The 19,725-nt window shown below is 50.8% G+C and overlaps 1 non-coding gene and 2 pseudogenes across 1 annotated transcript; 1 reads left to right on the forward strand and 2 right to left on the reverse strand.

Annotated features, from left to right (window-relative positions):
* Nucleotides 1-2,446: 2,446 nt before the first annotated feature.
* On the reverse strand, nucleotides 2,447-2,518 carry TRNAA-UGC (transfer RNA alanine (anticodon UGC)). The gene has a single exon. It is a non-coding gene; the product is annotated as a tRNA-Ala (tRNA).
* A 2,405-nt stretch (nucleotides 2,519-4,923) lies between these two features.
* LOC104009920 (olfactory receptor 6B2-like) lies at nucleotides 4,924-6,369 on the reverse strand (annotated as a pseudogene).
* Nucleotides 6,370-8,907: 2,538 nt separating this feature from the next.
* Nucleotides 8,908-9,890, forward strand: LOC148050643 (olfactory receptor 6E1-like; annotated as a pseudogene).
* Nucleotides 9,891-19,725: the final 9,835 nt, after the last annotated feature.

A 19,725-nucleotide genomic window follows, 5' to 3' on the forward strand; every position in this document is an offset into this window, starting at 1 on the left:
ACACACGGGGCTGGAATTCCCTCTCCTCATGCTCTGCCAGGACCCGTCTCCATGGGCTGTTCCTGGAGCCTTGGGCCCTCACAGACCCCCGAGCACTCTTGTCACAGCCACAGAGCTGCCTTCTTCCTGAGCAGGGGCTGTAAGGCCCCACAGCAGCCCTGGGACCCCCTCCTCCTGCTCCCCTCCAGCCCCCACCCCTGCCCTCCTGCTGCCTCGCCAGGGGTGTCAGTTTGGGTTTGTGTCGGGGCAGTACTTGTGTGCAGGTACAGGGGGGATGGGGGCACCTTTCCCTCAGCTCTGTTGGAGGGCTGGGGATGGAGAAGGGATCCCCATGAGACGTGTGCTGCAGCCAAAAGCTGTGGCCTAGCCCCTGGTCTGGAGAAGGGCCCATCCAGGAGGATGCTCATGTGGGCACGTTTCCATGGCAGAGGAGATTTTGTGTCCCTCCCCTAAAACAGGTGCTGCTGGGAGCGGAGCCTCAGTCCCTCTCCCTTGGCTGGGGCTTTCGCCAGCCCCAGTGCCCATGGGCAGAAAAACCCACAGGAGCCAGGCGGGGAGAAGAGTTTGGCACTTGTCAGGACCTGGAGCCCAAACTGCCCTCCCTGCTCCCACTGGTGGGTGTCCACACCCCTCCAGCTCTTCCCTGAAAGGCTCCTCTGCTGCAGGCTGGAAGGTGTGTTGGCTCCCTGTGGGGAGTTGCTGCAGCTCAGTACTGCTGCCAACAGCAGGATCTCGCCCTAGAGGAGAAGAGGACAGGAGGCAGCTCTCGCCAACATCCTCTCCCACTTCCACATTGACCCATTCCCTGCTGGGAGCTCCTCCACCCCTGGGGGGACCCTGGGGGATCTGGAGGAAGCCCAGGCTCACACATCCCTCTGCTCCATACCCTGGAGCCTTCCTGCTGGCAGCCCCCATGGGAGAGCAGTGTTCCCAGGGTGAGACTCCCACGGTGATGGGTGATATAACATGGGCATTGCAAACACAGCCTCCATCCCCTGGAAGACTCCCACTGGGATAAGCTCCAGCCCTGCATCTCAGAGGAATAAGGTATAAAAGTGAAGTAAAGAAGAAGAGGGGAGTGTTATCTTTTGAACACAGGATGGTGGGTCCTGTGGGCAGTATGGACACTAACCTGCAGACTCAAGGTTCCCCAAGTGGGCACCAGCGAGAGAGCCCAGTGCCTGTCCCATGCCACCTCCCCACCTGCTCTGCCCTCCCGCATGTATTATGTTTCTCCCTTACTCTGGCATCTGGCAGAGGTTTGCCTCCTCTTCCTCAGGGAGGTACGCTACAGGCCTGGTGTGCTTGAGGGAGCAGCAGGCCTGAGCAGGAAGAGCCCATTTCATGGCATTTTTGGGACCTGAACAGTCTGGCCCTGTGGGCTGGGTGTGGTCTCTGCAGCAAAGCAGGATTGTCACTGTGCCCCAGGTCTGTGCTTGCTCCTGCAGCTCCCGAGGACCTACCTGAGGGGGGTCACAGTGAGACCCCCAACTCTCAGCACTGCTGCCCCACGCTGGGCAGAGCATGGCTGTGGAAAGCCCCTGGGAGAGCAGCCTTATTTCTCTTAGTTTGGGCTCACTGTTCCCGGGGGCTGGGCACCCTGCAGTGAAAGGCCGTGTCACACTTTTGGTTGCGGGTGTTTTAGCTGGGGGACCAGCCAAGGCATCATCTGGCCCTTCCCGCCTGTGCATGGCTGTGCACAGGCCTGTGCCTCCCTGATCCCCCCAGCGCAGCATCGACAGAGACACCAAACACCCCAGGAACAAGAGGCTGGCACCGGCCCCACCAGCCCCACCTCTGCAGGGCTGTGCCTGACCTCAGCAGTTGCAGGTGCCCTGAGCTGAGGCTCTGCTTAAGCCAGTGGTGATGGTGGAAGGAGAAGGACCTGGAGACAGGGTCAGGATAAGAAATGTCATTCCTCCAGCTGGGAGTCCCACAGCCCTGCCCAGGCTCATCCAACTCAGACAGCCCTACCTGCAGGCACAGAGGAGTGCTTCCCATGTGGTATGGGATTTCCACCTGGAGAGAGGACAATCACATACCCTCATCCCTGGAAAGCCACCAAGGCAGTGTGGCCCTGGTCCCAAAGGACGCCTGGGCTGAACCAGCATCCTCACACCACATCTCTCAGTGCAGCCAGAAATGATTCCTAGTGTGCTGCTGACACCTCTCCCCTCCCTGAGGTCTCCCCACACTCTGCTGCCGAGCATTGTCCCTGGGTGGTGGGGTGGGTCTGTGGTGCAGGGCAGTGACCTGAGCCCAGGTCCAGCACAGCTGCCTGCTTCTCCTCCAAGAGGGGGCTCAGCAGAGGCAGCACACACAGCCCTCCTCACCTCACAGGCAAGCCCTGGGTGGGCAGGGCAGGCCCACAGGGCCTGGAGAGGACCAGTGCCCGAGCTCCAGCCCGCGCCTGCCTGAGGCTGGGGAGTCAGAGCAAAAGTAGCCCTGGAGATGCTGGGGATTGAACCCAGGACCTCCCACCTGCAAAGCAGGTGCTCTGCCACTGAGCTACATCCCCTTAACGGTAGGAGAGGCACTCTCCTCCTGTGATGTGCCTATGACAAGTTCTGTATTCCCCTGGGTGCCCACGAACCCTCTGCACTAAATGGCACTTGAATCATTCTGACACAGGGGGAGTTGAGGCCTGACCCTGGCACAGGGCTGCACTGCAGAGCGCTGCCCCTTCAAGGTCTCTGCAGGGCAATGGGGCAGAAGGAGGCTCTGGCTGCAGGTGCTGCTCCCACACTCTGGCCCACTCTGGGATGGGTCAACGGAGAGGAGAAAATCCCTTCCCCTGAGCCTCCTCTGCCACCCAGGGCAACAGCCGACTGTGCCACATCTGTCCCCAACTCTGCAGCAGCAGCAGTGCAACAGGGTGAGGGAAATGCCCTCCCTGGACTGATGTGCCCCCAGGCTCCGATGGCATCCCAGGGCATGCCATGGAGGGCACATGGAGGCAGAAATCTTATACCCCCTCCTCCAGGCACCGGGCCTCCCCCTGCACCCCTCTGTTCCCCAGCAGCCCTGCAGGCGAGGTGAACAGCAGGCTTCCATCTCCATGGGGCTGGGGCTGGGGGTTGGGCTCAGGGACGTTCCCATTCCTTCAGCACTGAGGACTGTCCTGACAGCAAAGCCGTGCCCGGGGACAGCCCTGGCTGGGGTCCCTGTGGCAGGGTGGGTGAGTGTGTTCAGTTGTTAACCGAAAGGTTGATGGTTTGATCACACGCAGGGGTGGTGTCCTCAGGGTGGTACAGCTGGGGCAATTGTGTTGCCCAGTGCCATAGATTTTTCCCTGCTGAGCCCCTGCCTAGCAGAGAGGGTTTAGGGGAATCAAAACCAGAGCACAGTCACTGTGACCTTCTGGAGTGGTTGAGTGGAGTTAAGGGGATGGGCTGCTCATCTATTCTGCTTTGCACACACGGCCCCAAAGCCCATCCTCAGCAATGACTCTCCCGTTCTTGCTCAAGAAAGACCTGGAAGGACTGCTCTTTTGGAGCAGTGGTAATCCCGCAGGCACTACCCCTGCAGCCAAGCAGTTTCAAGCTTGCACTCAAAGCTGACAAGACAGTAACTGTGCTTGGACAGACAGTCTCTGCCAGGTGGCACGGGCACTGCTGATTGCCCACTCCAGAGTGGCAGAGGCTGGATCCCCTTCTCAGGACAGACTTCTTGTCAGGATGCCACAGCCATGGGGGTGCCTCACCTCGTTCTTACTGGCACTTCACTCAGCATCTGTTTTGGTGGATATTTCTTTCTTTATTGTGTCTACTCTTTCCACATACAGGAATGACAGAAAAACAAACATTTCGTAAAAGCTTGTCAGAAAGCCCTTGTTATAGACAGGAAGCCCGTCAAATCTGGAGGGAGCCAGGAACATTGCCATAAGCACCAAGAAGATCCAAGAAGCTCAAGGCCTCTTCTGAAGTGCATCAAATTCTTGCAACCATGATTTGAGCCTGGAAGTGGGAAGGGATTTATGTCTGTGGGTGGAGAAGGAATAAGTGTGTTGTGGGAGTATGTCAGGGCTGAAGGCCCTTGCACAAATCAGGGATGATGGAGACATTTCCATCTTGTGAGCATGCCTCAGCCTAGTTAATGGGGAAAGCCCGTTGCTGCGGGTGGATGTTCTCAGTCATGCCCCATGAGCATGCCCTCGCTCTCTTTTGCAAGAAAGAAGAAAACAGAAGGACTCCATTTGCAATATCTAAGTCAGCCAGTGGGAAACAAGTAAGTAATTACATTGGGAGAGGGGGGCTGGAGGGGGGTCAGATTAGGAGAAGGAAAGAAGTGGGAAGTAATGATTTCTGTGTTAAAAGTTTGGGAAGGTGAGACCCGGCTTGTGTGTACCTTTCTTCTGAAGAAGGATCTACTTTTTTTTTTTCTTTTCTTTTCTTTTTTTTTTCCCAGAGGAGTTGACCCTATCAGACTAGCTTTCACAGTTCTCCTCTGCTAGAGAGCCCAGAGAACAGGAGGGATGGGATTCATCTACTCAGATTTAGACATGTCCAGTGGAAGGGCTTGATTCACCTTCCCCCTTCTCACTGTCAATATGAAGATGTCCTGAGGAATCCCAGACACGCAGGACCCCCACCCCTCAGCTTGGCTGGGTAACGGAAGAGAAAACAACATGTTTAGAGTAAGTTTTCTGCCACTCCTGGGCAGGTGTGGCATTTCAACAGCTCCCACTTGCAGGATCACAATTGTGGTTACTTTAAAGCAAGAAGAAAGCCAGGGAAGTTTTTTACACTCTTCAGGACCAGACCTGTATTTCCTTAAGACACAAATTCTCTTTTCCCACTTCTCATTCCCCAAACAGTCCCAAGATTCTGCACTTCTAAAGATATACCTGCTACACAAAATATGCACTTCTGAGTTGTCCACACTTGACACAACCACAGCCTGTTTATTCCTGGTGGGTCACAACTAGTAGGAGCTCTCGATGCAGGCCACAGTCTTTCTGAGGGCATTTCCAAGAGCCCCCTTGACTTGCCTGTTCTGCAGGCTGTAGATGAGTGGATTGGCCATGGGCGTGGTGTAGAAAAAGGACAGCACTGTATTGAGCTGCCTCAGTGAGGCTATTCTGGGTATCATATAGACAACGATGAGGGTACCATAGAAAACAGTGACCACGCTGAGGTGAGAGGAGCAGGTGGAGAAGGCCTTCTGCCTCCCCGTGGTGGCTGGGATCCTCAGGATCGCAGCTATGATGCAGATATAGGATACCAAGGTGAACATAAATGGGAAGACCACATCCAGAAAGCAGATGATGAAAGTAACCAGTCTAAGCACCATGATGTCACTGCAGGCGAGCTCCAGCAATGGGGCAAAATCTCAGAAGAAGTGATCAATTGCATTGGGACCACAGAAGTGTAAGTTGGAAAGTAGCCCAGTGACTATGGTAGACATTAGTAATCCAGCTAGCCAAGACCCAGCCGCCAGCTGGAGACAGAGCTTCTGCTTCATGAGGCTGGCATAGAGCAGGGGGTGACATATGGCCAAGTACCGATCCTAGGACATGGTGGCCAGCAGATGACTCTCGGTACCTGCACAACAGGCAAAGAAAAAGAATTGTGTCATGCAGCCTTGAGCAGAAACAGTTCTGTCCCTGGTTAGGAAGCTGGCCAGCAGCCTGGGCAGGGTAGTGGAGGTAGAGCAGATTTCCACATTGGAGGAATTAAGCATCTGATCTGAGGTCCACGAAAGAAGGACAAGGAAACCTAAGAAAAGGGAAAGGAAGGTTGACAAAGGTAACAAGAGGAATTTCACCAAGCACGATATTGATTACCCTTGCCACACCTTCAACTGACCGGGTACCAACATGGATCCTCACAACCATACCAGAGCAAGAATATTTTTCCTGAAGGCCTATTCAGTCCTTTATGAGTTGAACGCCCTCCTTTTCACACTGCTGCTGGTGATTTCTCTGCTTGCTGTCATGGGGAATGCAGTCACCATTGCCATCCTTTGGCTCCACCACTAGTGCCACACCTGCAGGCATCCCTTCCACAGAACCTTGTCCTTCTTGGATATTTGGTTCACTCTGGTCATTCCCCCTAACATGTTTGTCAGTCTCATGCTGGAGATTAAGATATCTCTGCGGCTGCTTACAAGTCCCTTCTTCTCCGTCAGCACAGCTGAGTTTAACCTATGTGTTGAGATGTGTTTCGATTGCTGCAGGGCCATTTGCAGCCCCTCACACGACTCTGTCCTTACCAACTCCTGGCTGTGCTCCATGCTCATCTTTAGCTGCTGGGGAACGGCATCTCTCTCCATGCTCAGCCCCACCATCCTGTATGCCATTAGATCCTCTGTGCCCACTGTAGAGACTGCTTCTTCTGCGGCATCATCCCTTTGCTGAGCCGCCCGCATGGGCACCAGCTACTATGAAACATGAGCGTTGCTCTCTTCTCCGCTGTGTTGCTGAGCTCCTTCACACTGACTGCTGCGGTTTATGCCTACGTTATATGCAATGTCCTGAGGATAACCTCTGTGCAAAGCTGCACTAAGGCCTTCTTCACCTGGATATCCTTCACCTGCATACCCTATATTTCTTCAGTCTCTCTGGCATATGCTGGCTGCATGCTTGACGATGCGGGGCCTGAAGAGAGGCTGCTTTGTTGTAAGCTGTCTGAAAATTTGCAGGTTCCCATAAGAGAGTACATTCAGAGAAGAACAGTTTTAGAGAATTGAGGTGTCACCCAAGAGAGTAAGAAGACTGTCGTGGTTTAACCCCAGCCAGCAACTAAGCACCACACAGCCGCTCGCTCACTCCCCACCAGTGGGATGGGGGAGAGAATCAGAAGGGAAAAAGGGAGAAAACTCGTGGGTTGAGACAAGAACAGTTTAATAATTGAAGTAAAATAAATTAGAACAGTTAAATAGGCAAAGCAAAAACCGTGCACGCAAACAAAGCAAAACAAGGAATTCATTCACTCCTTCCCATGGGCAGGCAGGTGCTCAGCCATCCCCAGGAAAGCAGGGCTCCATCACGTGTAACGGTTACTTGCGAAGACAAACGCCATCACACCCAATGTCCCCCCCTTCCTTCTTCTTCCCCCAGCTTATATACTGAGCATGACGTCATATGGTATGGAATAGCCCTTGGGCCAGTTTGGGTCAGCCCCCCTGGCTGTGCCCCCTCCCAGCTTCTTGTGCACTGGGCAGAGCAGGGGAAGCTGAAAAATCCTTGACCAGTGTGAGCGCCACTTAGCACCTCTTTAGCAACAGCTTAGCGCTACTTAGCAAGAACCAAAGCATCAGTGTATCATCCACAATGTTCTCATCCTAAACCCAAAACACAGCCCCATACCGGCTACGAAGACGAAAATTAACTCTATCCCAGCTGAAACCAGGACAAAGACAGAACCCCTTTGAGTGTTTGAACTGACCCAGAAAATGGACGCTGGGACTGTCCCCTCTCATTCACTGATTCACTGCACTCATACTGCTGTAGGTGACTGAGCTTGAGCTTTTGCTCAAATACAGCCAGTGGTTTAATCTCAGAAAATTTCCCAAAGGAGCCCAGTGCAGAGTTTCCCTTATGCCAGACTAGAGGCCAAGAACAAGCCGGGCATTTGGGATCTAAGACTAGGCTGAGCCCCAAGCTAAAATGTCAGTGCAAACATGGAGCACTGCCCTGTACTGATCTTCCCATTTTACTCCTTGTGGAAGTGCTACCCATTCTGCCCTGGGACAGAGCCTAAGAGGACAACACAGCCTGTGGAGAAGATCTGTTTCACTGCTTCAAACCCACCATCTCCTCCCCTCCCTCTCCTCCCCTTGCACTTGGAATCATCCTACTTTTGAAGTCATCTGCTCTGCTCCTTTCCCTGTCTAAAAACAAATATAAAGATGAAGGGAAAAACATCAGTCTTTATTGCATATATTTTTCTTGTGCTTCCTTTTCTTAGATGTCTATTTCGATATTAAAAAACAAACAAACAAACAAACAAACAAACAAACAACGTTAATAAATCAGTGATTTGAGACTTGAATAGTGAGTTTCATCTACTTGGCTGCAGGTGCCTGTGAGAACTGGTTTTCCCCAGGCTCCCTCTAGAGTCAATGGAAACAAGAGAAAACGCTAGAGGCTGGTTCCTCCCAACCTATAACTGGCATGCAAAAGAAAGGTTACAAATCTCTTCCAGACGCTCTTCTCTTGCTCTGCGTTTAGGTCAGGACATTTGATGGCAATAGCAATGAGCAACTCTTTGGAAACAACCGTGCTTCAGTGCAGACGGAGGTCAGATGAGATTGTGTGACAGACTGTGTGGAGTCATCATCCATTTCAGTCATTATTTAGAGTACGAAAGAAGACAAGTTATACTTGGTCCCTATTCCACCCCCTCCACCTGTCCTGAAGAAACAGAGAGCAAGAAGGTGTGGAAGGAAGCAGGGGATTACAAAAGAGATGCTGGATATTACTTATTTTGAAAAGAAGAGACTCTCAGGGATTCCTAGTGCAAAAAGGCAAGTACCTCTGAAAAGTAGAAAGAATAGCTTTCAACATACACATTTGATTTGGTTTGATTTCATTTCATTTGATGGTTTAGCATTTGTGCAATAGAAGAGATGAGTTTGGCACATAGGTGTGACAGATGTTTGCAAAAGGTCTGAGTGAATGTGGAATTTGCCAGGAATGGGGTGAAATAGCTTGCAGCCTCTTCAAAATCTTCTGTTCTGGAGAAAGAATCCTTTGCAAGTGTTAGACAAAGGTAGAAAGACGACAACAAATTCTCTGAGGACTCGAGCTGAAATGTAAACCAGAAAAATCAGGGGGTAAGAAAGGCTTGAAGGACTCTCTCTCTCTCTGTGCTCTCTAGGAGGGAGACTGCAAGAAAGGAAAGAAGCAGAGAAGGCAGGATTCCTGTCATCCAGAGTGTGACATAATCACACTCGGTTTTGGTCATGTTCCTGTCACAGCAGGATGAACTGAAATTCAGCATGGGAGCAGAAAATGAAACTGCAGTTACTGAGTTCATCCTAGAGGGTTTCTCAGGGCTTGATCAAAGACTACAGCTATTTCTCTCTCTGCTCCTTCTGCTCATATACCTGACAACAGTGATGGGGAAGGCAACCATCATTTTCCTCCTGGGTGTAGATCACCGCCTGCAAACCCCCATGTACTTTTTCATCAGCAATCTGGCCTTCCTGGAAATCTGGTTTACATCCTCCACAAGCATCAAGTTGTTTGTGATCCTGGGTTCTGGTAGGAGAACGATCTCACTAAGCAGCTGCTTTGCCCAGTCCTGTTTCCATTTTGCCCTGGGCTGTACAGAGTCGGTTCTACTTATTTTCATGTCCTTTGACCACTACGTTGCCATCTGCCAGCCTTTGCGTTATGCTGCCATCATGAAGCCTCAGCTCTGCATCCACCTGGTTGTTGCTGCTTGGGTCATACGCATCACAGTCTTGAGTTACCGTCTGGTCCTCCTCTACAAGATGACTTTCTGTGGCTCGAACAAGATCCACCATTTTTTTGTGACAACTCCCCCTTATTCAAATTGTCCTGCTCTGACCCCAGCCTGCTTTGGAAAACAGACTCTGTTTTATTATCGTTTATCGTACTGGGTTCCTTATGTTTAACTCTGGCATTTTACATGGGCATCCTTTTCTGTATTCTGCATCTGCCAGCAGCTGCTGGGAGGAAAAAAGCTTTTACTACATGTTCTTCCCACCTCACCACCTTGGCCATTGCATATGGGAGCTGCATTGCTCTCTATGTGCGTCCTTCCAGAGATGTTTCCTTGGAGACAAACAGAATTGTGGCTTTGCTGAACACTGTCCTGTACCCACTCTTAAATCCATTCATCTACAGTCTTAGAAACAAGACTGTGCTACTGGCCCTGAGTGAAGCCATTGCCCGTGCAACGACACAGCTTTTCCCCTAATCCTAATGCGTTTCTGGACAGCAATTCCAATGAGCTGCTATGTTAAATATGCTAAATATGCTAAATAATACCAGTGCATATGTATGCAACCGCCAAATACAGATGCCTCAGGAGATGCATGTTCTTCTTGGGTTGTGTTAGGTTAAGTGAGAAGAAGCTCATCTGCACACACAAAGAAGGTACTACCGATGGCAGGAGGAGTAACTCAGTCAACACCCTGCCCCAGCTGCTCCCAGAGCCATCACAGGAGAGCCACCAGCTCATCAAGAGCCCATCTCCACAAAGCGAGAAGAGCACAGAGGCACCGTGGCAGGTGGGAACCCAGATGACAGGCTCCTGAGGAAGGGACATCTTGTCTCAGCTCCTTCCAGGGCTGCCCTGGGAGAGCCATCAGCCCTGTTGTCCAGGTGTGAAACCCACCAAGAGGAGTCACTGCGAGCAGCTCTCTGGATCACCATTTGGACTAAGGGAATTGTTGCCTAGGGGCGTAGGACACATTATGGGATGCAGGGGAGGAGCATTTTTGGATTGCACAGCACTTGTTACGGGAAGTTTAGGGGAGGACCCTGACCAGTGCAGTCTGTCTCTCTTCTGCGTCACCATGTGAGCACAGGGGGTGAGTGCAGCAACTGGAGAAGGACCAGGGGGTCAGACAGCCCGTATGTCATTAGTGCCAGCAACTGAGAGACCAGAGTGACTGGACTTAAGAGTTTGGGGGGTGTGTGTGCGCGCGTGTGTGTGTGTGACTGGGGTGGTCTGTGGCAGCATCTGGAATGGGGTTGCAGCCTCAGGGGCTCATATGTCCATGTGTGTGCACCTGGGGAGGCTGGTATCCAGGGCAGCTACTGAGGAGACAGAGCGTCTGAGCCCAGCTGCTGGAGGGATCCACCCTGTAAAAGGTATATATATAGCTTAGAACAGAACAGAAGAGAATAGAATCAAACAGAATAGAACAGAATAGTTCAGTTGGAAGGGACCTACAATGATCATCTAGTCCAAATACCTGGCCACTTCAGGTCTGACCAAAAGATAAATCATGTTATAAAGGGCATTGTCCAAATGCCTCTTAAACACTGACACGCATGGGGCATCGACCACCTCTCCAGGAAGCCTGTTCCAGTGTTTGACCACCTTCTTGGTAAAGAAATGCTTCCTAATGTCCAGTCTTAACCTCCCCTGGTGCAGCTTTGAACCATTTCCCCGCTTCCTGTCGCTGGATCCCAAGGAGAAGAGATCAACACCTCCCTCTCCACTTCCCCTCCTCAGGAATCTGTAGAGAGCAATGAGGTCAGCCCTCTGCCTCCTGTTCTCCAAACTAGACAAGCCCAGTGTCCTCAGCAGCTCCTCGGAGGACATTTCTTCCAGCCCTTTCACCAGCTTTGGCGCCCTCCTCTGGACGCATTCAAGTACCTTACATCCTTCTTCAGTTGTGGGGCCCAGAACTTCACACAGTACTCCAAGTGAGTCTGCACCAGTGCTAAATACAGCAGGATAATCCCCTGTCCTGGTTTCAGCTGGGATAGAATTAATTTTCTTCCTAGCAGCTGGTGCAGTGCTGTGGTTTGGATTTAGGATGAGAATAATGTCGATAACACACTGATGGTTTACTTGTTGCTAAGCAGTGTTTATACTAGTCAAGTGCTTTTCAGCTTCCCGTGCTCTGCCAGGTGCACCAGAATCCAGGAGGGAGCACAGCCAGGACAGCTGACCCAAATTGGCCAAAGGGCTATTCCATACCATATGACGTCATGCTCAGTATAGAAACTGGAGGGAGTTAGCCGGGGGGCAGCGATTGCTGCTCGGGGACAGTCTGGGCATCGGTCAGCAGGTGGTGATTGTGCATCACTTGTTTTGTGTATTATTATTATTATTGTTGTTGTTGTTGTTGTTGTTGTTGTTGTTGTTATTATTATTATTATTATTATTATTATTATTATTATTATTATTATTTCCCCTTCCTCTGCGGTCAAATTAAACTGTCTTTATCTCAACCAATCGGTTTTACTTTTTTTTTCTGATTCTCTCCCCCATCCCACTGTGGGAGGGAGGGAGGGCGAGTGAGCGAGCGGCTGTGTGGTGCTTAGTTGCCGACTGGGGTTAAACCACAACATCCCCTCTTTTGAGCCCCTCGTTATACTGCACCCCAGGGTGTGGTTTGCCCTCTTGGCTGCCAGGGCACACTGCTGACTCCTGTTGAGCCCCCTGCCAGCCAGCACCCCCAGATCCCTCTCTGCAGGGCTGCTCTCCAGCTACTCCTCTCCCAGGAGTAATAATGTGCCCGGCATTATTTCATCCGAGGTGCAGAGTCCAGCATTTGTTCTTGCTAAACATGGTGAGAGTTGCCTCTTCTGGGTCATGGATACAGCTTTTCGATTGCACAGGGCTCAGGAGTGTTCCCTGTGCTGCCCCATGATGCCCCAGTATGTCCCACTAGCCTCCAGGTAGGGTATGACCCCTTCACCACTGCTCTCTCAGCCTGATCATCCAACTGGTGTTTCACCCATCTGTTTGTCTGCCCTTCCAGAATGTAATGTCCTAACTTGGCTACAAGAATAGTGAGGGAGAACACGTCACAAATCTTGCTGAAGTTGAGGTGACCAACATCCACTATTGTCCCCTCATGCACAAATGCAGTTACTTCATCATGAAGGCAGTCAGCCTGGTGAGGCATGCTTTACCCTTTGAAAGCCCATGCTGACTGCTTTTGGACACATTCTTCTCTTTAAAGGTCCCAGAAATATCACCCAAGAGATATTGATGGCTTACTCCTCACCAAAGTGAGCTTGTACAGCCTGTGGTTCCCTGGGTTGTCCTTTTGCCTTCTTTCAGAGATGGGTGCAACATTGCTTTGTCCTCGCTCACAAGAGACCTCTACCAATCCCATGACCTTTCAAAAGGGATATTCCACAGAAATATCAGTCTTCCCCTGTAACTTCATTACCACTATTCTGCCTGTTAAATGCTGTATTTAATTTCTCTAATCGTTCATGTATTTTCACCTGTCCTGATACAATAAATAAGTCATCTTATTTACAGTTTCCTGATACAATAAAGTCATCTTACCGGTAGACTGTCTAGACAAAGGCCCTTTCCGTTATCCTCCAGTTTTCTCCTGCCCTCACTCTTTGTTCATTCAGATACCTTTCAGCTGTGCTGCTGCTTTGGGTTTCAGGGAGTTAAAGCTTACCCGTCTTTCAGTAGGACAATTGCTTTTGTAGCAAACTCTTCTATTATGTTTATCTCTACCTTTCTGTAGCTATCTATGTAAAACATTTCTCATAAGATTATCCTTTGTAGAAAGGCAACCTCATTAGAGGTGGCTTGTAAGTAGCATATGCTTGAGAAGTGTATTGTATTGTTTATGAAACTTTATCATGCTTTACTTTTTGTTGCTTGCAAATAGGAAAAATCCTTCTGTGCCTGTGTGCAGCCAGTTGTCTAAGGAGATGAGGTGGGAGATGGTGCAATGGAGCTGTAACATTCAGCTCCCAGAGGTCAGGGAAGTCTGATGTCAGGAAACTGATGTAAATCCCAGGTGGCCAATGAGAGAAATGATGAGGTTGAGGAAGGGAGGAAGCAAGGGGCAAGGTTGTCACTACAGTGCCAGACCTCAAGGGACTGCTTTTCCTAGCTGTCCAGACTGCCTGAGGACACCCTCGGCATCAATACCAATTGGAGAATGCTGCTATCATCTCTGCTCTCAACTGAAATGAATAAAATATAACCTTTAAAAAAAGGATTTTTATTAGGTGCACTTGGAAATCTTCCTCCTTAGCTACACTATGAAATGACTCTACAATTAGCTGGACAAGTCTGGAAGAGTTGAAGAAAATCACAGGAAGAGAAATAGCTCGTTAGGGCTTTCTGTATTTTAATGAGCCCCATGCTGTAGTTGGCCCTGTGTGCGTGAACCTCAGATCCTGAGAGGAGACTGAACAAACCTCTCAAGAAGTCAAAGGCAGAAGCAAAACCTTGAAGCATTGATTGGCCCCCCTGAGGGCCATTACTGACAAAGCCTCCCCAAGGACTCATTAGAGCAGCTGACTGGAGGCTGTGATTGCAGGTAGCAAAGGCACTGTGCAGGGGGCTGTAATGCTGAGAAAACCCTTAACTGCTTCGATGAAGCAGCAAGGCCAAGTCCTAACCTGCAGGCCCTGGGAAGGAGATCCTGTCCCTCATGTCTGGCTCAGGGCTCTTCCTGGGGGCAGTGGGATGTGCGGATGAGCAATGCCAAGTGCAGAAAAACCGTGCAACACCTCCCGGCCTCCCCAAGCAGGGATGAGGAAGAAACAAAGTCCAGAGCCTCAAAATGAAATTTTGCGGCAGGCGTCAGTGGCAGAGGCTGCTGCCATAGCCAAGAGGACAAAGACCTCAGTCCTGTTGGGCTTAGGGGGAGGGTGTCTAGTTAGTGTCAGGGCATGGGCTCGCTTTGTGGATTAGGGTTTTGTGTAGGGCTGTTGTGAGGGTTAGGGTCAAGGCTAGCATTTTAGTGTTCGGGATAAAGGCTAGGAATTAGAGTGAGTAATAGGGTAAGAGTAAGCGTTTATGGCTTGGGGCTTTGGTTTAGAGGTAAGGTTTGAGGTTAGGGATTGAAGGAGTGGATTCCTATCAGGGGGAAGGTGCCATTTAGGGGTAGGATTAGGGCTTAAGCTTACTGGCTAGAAATAGAGTAGTTGCCGAACATGAATGTTTTCTTAGTATCACGGTGGCATCAAAATTACCCAAACATATCTTTCCTCTTCAAAATCTTTCATCTCTACTGGCCAAACCTCTCTTCCCTCCACCAAATCTTGTCCTAGCTGCCCCTGACCTCCACACATCTTTCATCTTGTTGGGGGGAGCATTTTGATGGCTTTCAAGACTTCAGAGTATCTCTCTCCCCACAGCTGCCTGGTCAGAAATGACCTCACAGCCAGCATCCAAGGGGACACAGTGTGCTGCTGTGCTGGAGAGGCCTCTTCACAGCCTACCCAGCAGCGCTGAAAGCAGGTGATGCCTTCCACCACCCCGAGGAACCCTGCCTGCCTACCAGCTCATGCTCCAGAAGGGCTCCCATATGTCCTGTGACACGTTTCCCACACGCATGCTTCAGCTACGCAGGGCAGTGGCCACCTCTTTGTGGATGAGTGAATCAAGCCCTGAATGTAAATTTTCAGGAAAAAGTTGAAACCTTTGCAGAAAAGAACTCAATGTAATAGTTGAGAAAGTCTTCATTTCCAGCATGGCTAGCTTTTTAGGAATTGTCATTATTTTTTTCATCAATTTTTATTAACAGCAGGAAGGGCATGTACTGGCAAGCTGATTACGCTCCCTTGCTGTGTGTGGGTAGTTTTATGCAGCCACTTACCAAAATAAATTTTCTTACCAATCATTCAAATGGAGAAACATTGCTCAGAAGAACTACTCTATTTCTGTTGGCACCCTTTATCTCTCTAATTCTGCATCTCTTTTCTCCTTCCTCTGCTTATTCTGTCATCAAAAAGCTCTCCAAACAGGAGATTGACTGAATCCTAGAATAACTCAGGTTAGAAGAGCCCTGAATGTTGTCTTGTCTGACTCTCCTGCTCAAGGCAGGGAGAACTAGATGAGGGAGCGGAAGGTGAGCTCCATCCCATTGTACAGGGAGATAATAAAGTTGTTCAACAGTGTTGGCCCAAGTGCTGGTCCAGAGAGGTGCCGATAATGACTGGCTGCAAGGACGACTCTGTGCCAGTGGTGACATCTGAGCCTGATCGTGCGGTCATCCTCCCGTCCACCTCATCGTCTACCTTTACGCCTTTACAAGGCATTTTACAGAGGTCTCACAATGAAGCCAGCCAGCCCCACTTGCACCTCTCTGCACCAGAAGCCTTCTCCACAACTCACACTTCCAGGAGAGTGCCCAGGACACAGCACACACCTGTCTGGGTTTTCTGGGCCTGTTCAGAAGAGAGCCAGAAGTCATTTCTCCCAGCAGGCCCACAACTCCAACTGGCTCTTTGTGCAGCCCACAGCTTCTCTGAGCACTTCTCTCAGTGTCCCACTCCCCTCCAAACTTTCTGATCCTCAGGCTGCAGATGAGGGGATTGAGCAGGGGCCTGAGGATGGTGTAGCAAAAGGGCTTTGTCCAGCTGTCACAGGAGGGCTTTTCTGGGCATCACACAGACAAGGATGAGGATGCTGTAGAAAACAGTTTCACGAGTGAGGTGAGAGCAGCAGGTGGAGAAGGCCTCCCACCTGTCCATGCTGGGTGGGAGAGCTGCCCCAGGGTGGCAGCTCTGGTGCACGCACAGGATGCCCCTGTGAAGAGGAAGGGGAGGCCTAGATCTAAAAAGCAGGTTATGAGAGCAAAGAGCATAAGTGTCATGGTGTCACTGCAGGAGAGCTCCAGTGAAATCACAGAAGTGGTGCACTGCACTGGGGCCACAGACCTATATCTGGGACAAGAATGAAGTGACTACTGCAGATGAGAGAAATCCCCCTAGCCAAGGTGTAGCTGCCTTCTCAAAACAGACCTTCCAGGTCATGAGTCTTGCAGAGAGAAGCAGGTGGCACACAGCCCGGTACTGATCGTAGGATGTGGCCACCAGCAGGAAACACTCAGTACATGCAAAAGGTGCAGCAAGTACTAGTAACACCGCTGTCAGCAGAGATGGTGTTGTGTCCAGTCTGGTCAGCAGTGTGGTCAGGTCAGGGACGTGGTGGTGGAGCTATAGCAAGTCTTCAAGTTGTCCACCACCAGCACAATGATGAGGGTGTTCCCAACACCAGTCACAGGGCAGGTCGTGAGAGAGAGGAGGATTTCTGTAATGCTTGGGGACATTCCCTATTTGCAGTATGGGTAACTCCATTGATAAGCTTTGAGTGTCCCCTTCCCCTTTGTCCATTGAAGGTTTTATGTCCTTCCTGTCCCCTCTCTCCTGGTAAGACACCTAGGAGGAAGAACATTTCTTCTTCTATGCTAGTTGCTTAAAGAAATGGTGAAGGAAGTTCAGAGAGGTGAAACGTGAAGGTGTGTGTGCTGCTGAGTGTATTCGTACTCCCCAGATGTGCTTTGTGCCTTCTGAAAGGTGAGAAATGCCGCGGTCTAGACAGCAATGCTGCACATGCTAGCAGGAATACTTCTGACTGCACAGGTGAGATACTCCACAGGCGAGCTTCTTTCATACTGTGTAGTTGAAGGCACAGGCCAGAAAGGCCAGGGGGGGTAATGTAGAAGACCAGGAGCATTTGCAATGAACCTATCCGAGGCAGGTGAGATGAATCTCACTGGGACAGTGGGAGTTGTTCCTGGAGTAACACACAGAAAATTCAGGGGTCTGTCAGGTGTCCACATCTGAGCTGGCCTCGTGCACTCCTCATACACATGTGGGTGTTCAGAGACAGGAATCCTTCCTTTGCAGATGCAGAGGCAGTGAATTGCAACATCGGTAGTGCCTCCCTGGCCTCCTGTTGCCACTCCCAGAGGCTGGGAAGCACCTAAGCACTGCAGTGTATCAGCTTGCTTTGCACTCTTTTGAGATGGCCCAAGGCACGAGGAATGGACACAGGAACCTCGGGTCAAGGCAGCACATCCCAGTGCTGCATTCAGGTGGTTTCCCAGGGGACATTCCTCTCAATGTGAAGTGACGTCAAGACACTGTCTTTCCCACAGACCTTGACACAGCAACCCCAAGAATAACTGATGGCATTTGTGCTCGCTCAGCTTCATCTCACCACACCCTCCCCCATGTCTTTAGTCTCATCCCATGGAATCAAAGAACAGTTTGGGTTAGAAGGCACTTTTAAAGATCATCTAGTCCAAACAGCCTTCCATGGGCAGAGACATCTTCCACTAGATCAGATAGCTCAAAGCCTCATCCAGCCTGACTTTGCACACTTCCAGGCATGGGGCAGCCACAACTTCTTTAGGCAACCTCTATCAGTGTCATAGAATCATGGAATGATAGAATCATAGAATTGTTAAGGTTGGACAAGACCCTTAAGATCATCGAGTCCAACCATTAACCTAGCACTGCCAAGTCAACCACTAAACCATGTCCTCGAGCACCACGTCTACCTGTCTTTTAAATACCTCCAGGGATGGAGACTCAACCACTTCCCTGGGCAGCCTGTTCCAATGCCTGACAGCCCTTTCGGTGAAGAAGTTTTTCCTAATATCCAACCTAAACTTCCCCTGGCGCAGCTTGAGGTCATTTCCTCTTGTCCTATCACTTGTTACTTGGGAGAAGAAACTGACCCCCACCTCACTACAACCTCGTTGCAGGTAGTTGTAGAGAGCAATAAGGTCTCCCCTCAGCCTCCTCTTCTCCAGACTAAACAACCCCAGCTCCCTCAACCGCTCCTCATAACACTTGTTCTCTAGACCCTTCACCACCTTTGTTGTCCTTCTTTGGACACGCTCCAGCACCTCAATATCCTTCTAGTACCTCTATGTCCTTCTTGTAGTGAGGGGCCCAACACTGAGCACAGTACTTGAGGTGCGGCCTCACCAGTGCCCAGTACGGGGGCACTATCACCTCCCTGGTCCTGCTGGCCACACTATTCCTGATACAAGCCAGGATGCCATTGGCCCTCTTGGCCATCTGAGCACACTGCTGGCTCATCTTCAGGCGGCTGTCAACCAACACCCCCAGGTCCTTTTCTGCCAGGCAGCTCTCCAGCCATTCCTCCCCAAGCCTGTAGCATTGCATGGGGTTGTTGTGACCCAAGTGCAGGACCCGGCACTGAGCCTTGTTGAATCTCATACAGATAGCCCGAGCCAACGATCCAGGCTGTCCAGATCCCTTTGTAGTTCCTTCCTACCCTCCAGCAGATCAACACTCCTGCCCAACTTGGTGTCGGCTGTAAACTTACTGAGGGTGCACTCAATCCCCTCATCCAGATCATCGATGAAGATATTGAACAGGACCAGCCCCAACACTGAGCCCTGGGGTACACCACTTGTGACCAGCCGCCAACTGGATTTGACTCCACCACTCTCTGGGCTCGGCCGTCCAGCCAGTTTTTAACCCAGCACAGAGTGCACTTATCCAAGCCGTGAGCAGCCAGCTTCTCCAGGAGAATGCTGTGGGAGACAGTGTCAAAGACCTTACTAAAGTCCAAGTAGACAACGTCCACAGCCCTCCCCTCATCCACTAAGCGGGTCACCTTGTCTCACCACCCTCATCATAAAAAGATTTCTTCCCTATGTCCAGTCTAAACCTAACCTCCTTCAGTTTAAAACCATTGCCCCTTGGCCTGTCACTACAGGCCTTCATAAAAATTCTCTCTCCGTCTTTCCTATAAGCCCTTTTTATATATTGAAAGGCCACAAGCAGGTCTCCCCAGACCCTTCTCTTCTCCAGGCTGAACAACCCCAACTCTCTCAGCCTCTCTTCATAGGAGAGGTGTTTCAGCCCTCAGATCGTTTTCGTGGCTCTCCTCTGGACCCGCTCCAACAGGTCCATGTCTTTCTTGTCCTTGGGAATACAGAGCTGGACGCAGTGCTCCAGGTGGGGTCTCACAAGACTAGAGGGGGAGAATCACCTCCCCCAACCTGCTGGCCATGCTTTTATTTAGGCCGCCCAGCATACAGCTGGGTCTCTGGGCTGCTAGAGCACATTACCGGCCCATGTCCAACTTTTCACCCACCAATATCCCAAAGTCTTTCTCTGCAGGGCTGCTCTCAATCCATTCACCTTCCAGTCTTTACTGACAGCGGGGATTGCCCCGACCCAGGTGAACGGCCTTGCACTTGGCCTTGTTGAACTTCATGAGGTTTGCACGGGCCTCCTACTCAAGCCTGTCCAGGTCCCTCTGGATGGCATCTCTCCCCTCAAGTGAATCAACTGTCCCACGCAGCTTGGTATCCTCT

The sequence above is a fragment of the Nipponia nippon genome, unplaced genomic scaffold, assembly GCF_047370975.1.
Source record: "Nipponia nippon isolate SJK-2023a ecotype South Korea unplaced genomic scaffold, ASM4737097v1 scaffold_77, whole genome shotgun sequence".
Lineage (NCBI taxonomy): Eukaryota > Metazoa > Chordata > Aves > Pelecaniformes > Threskiornithidae > Nipponia > Nipponia nippon.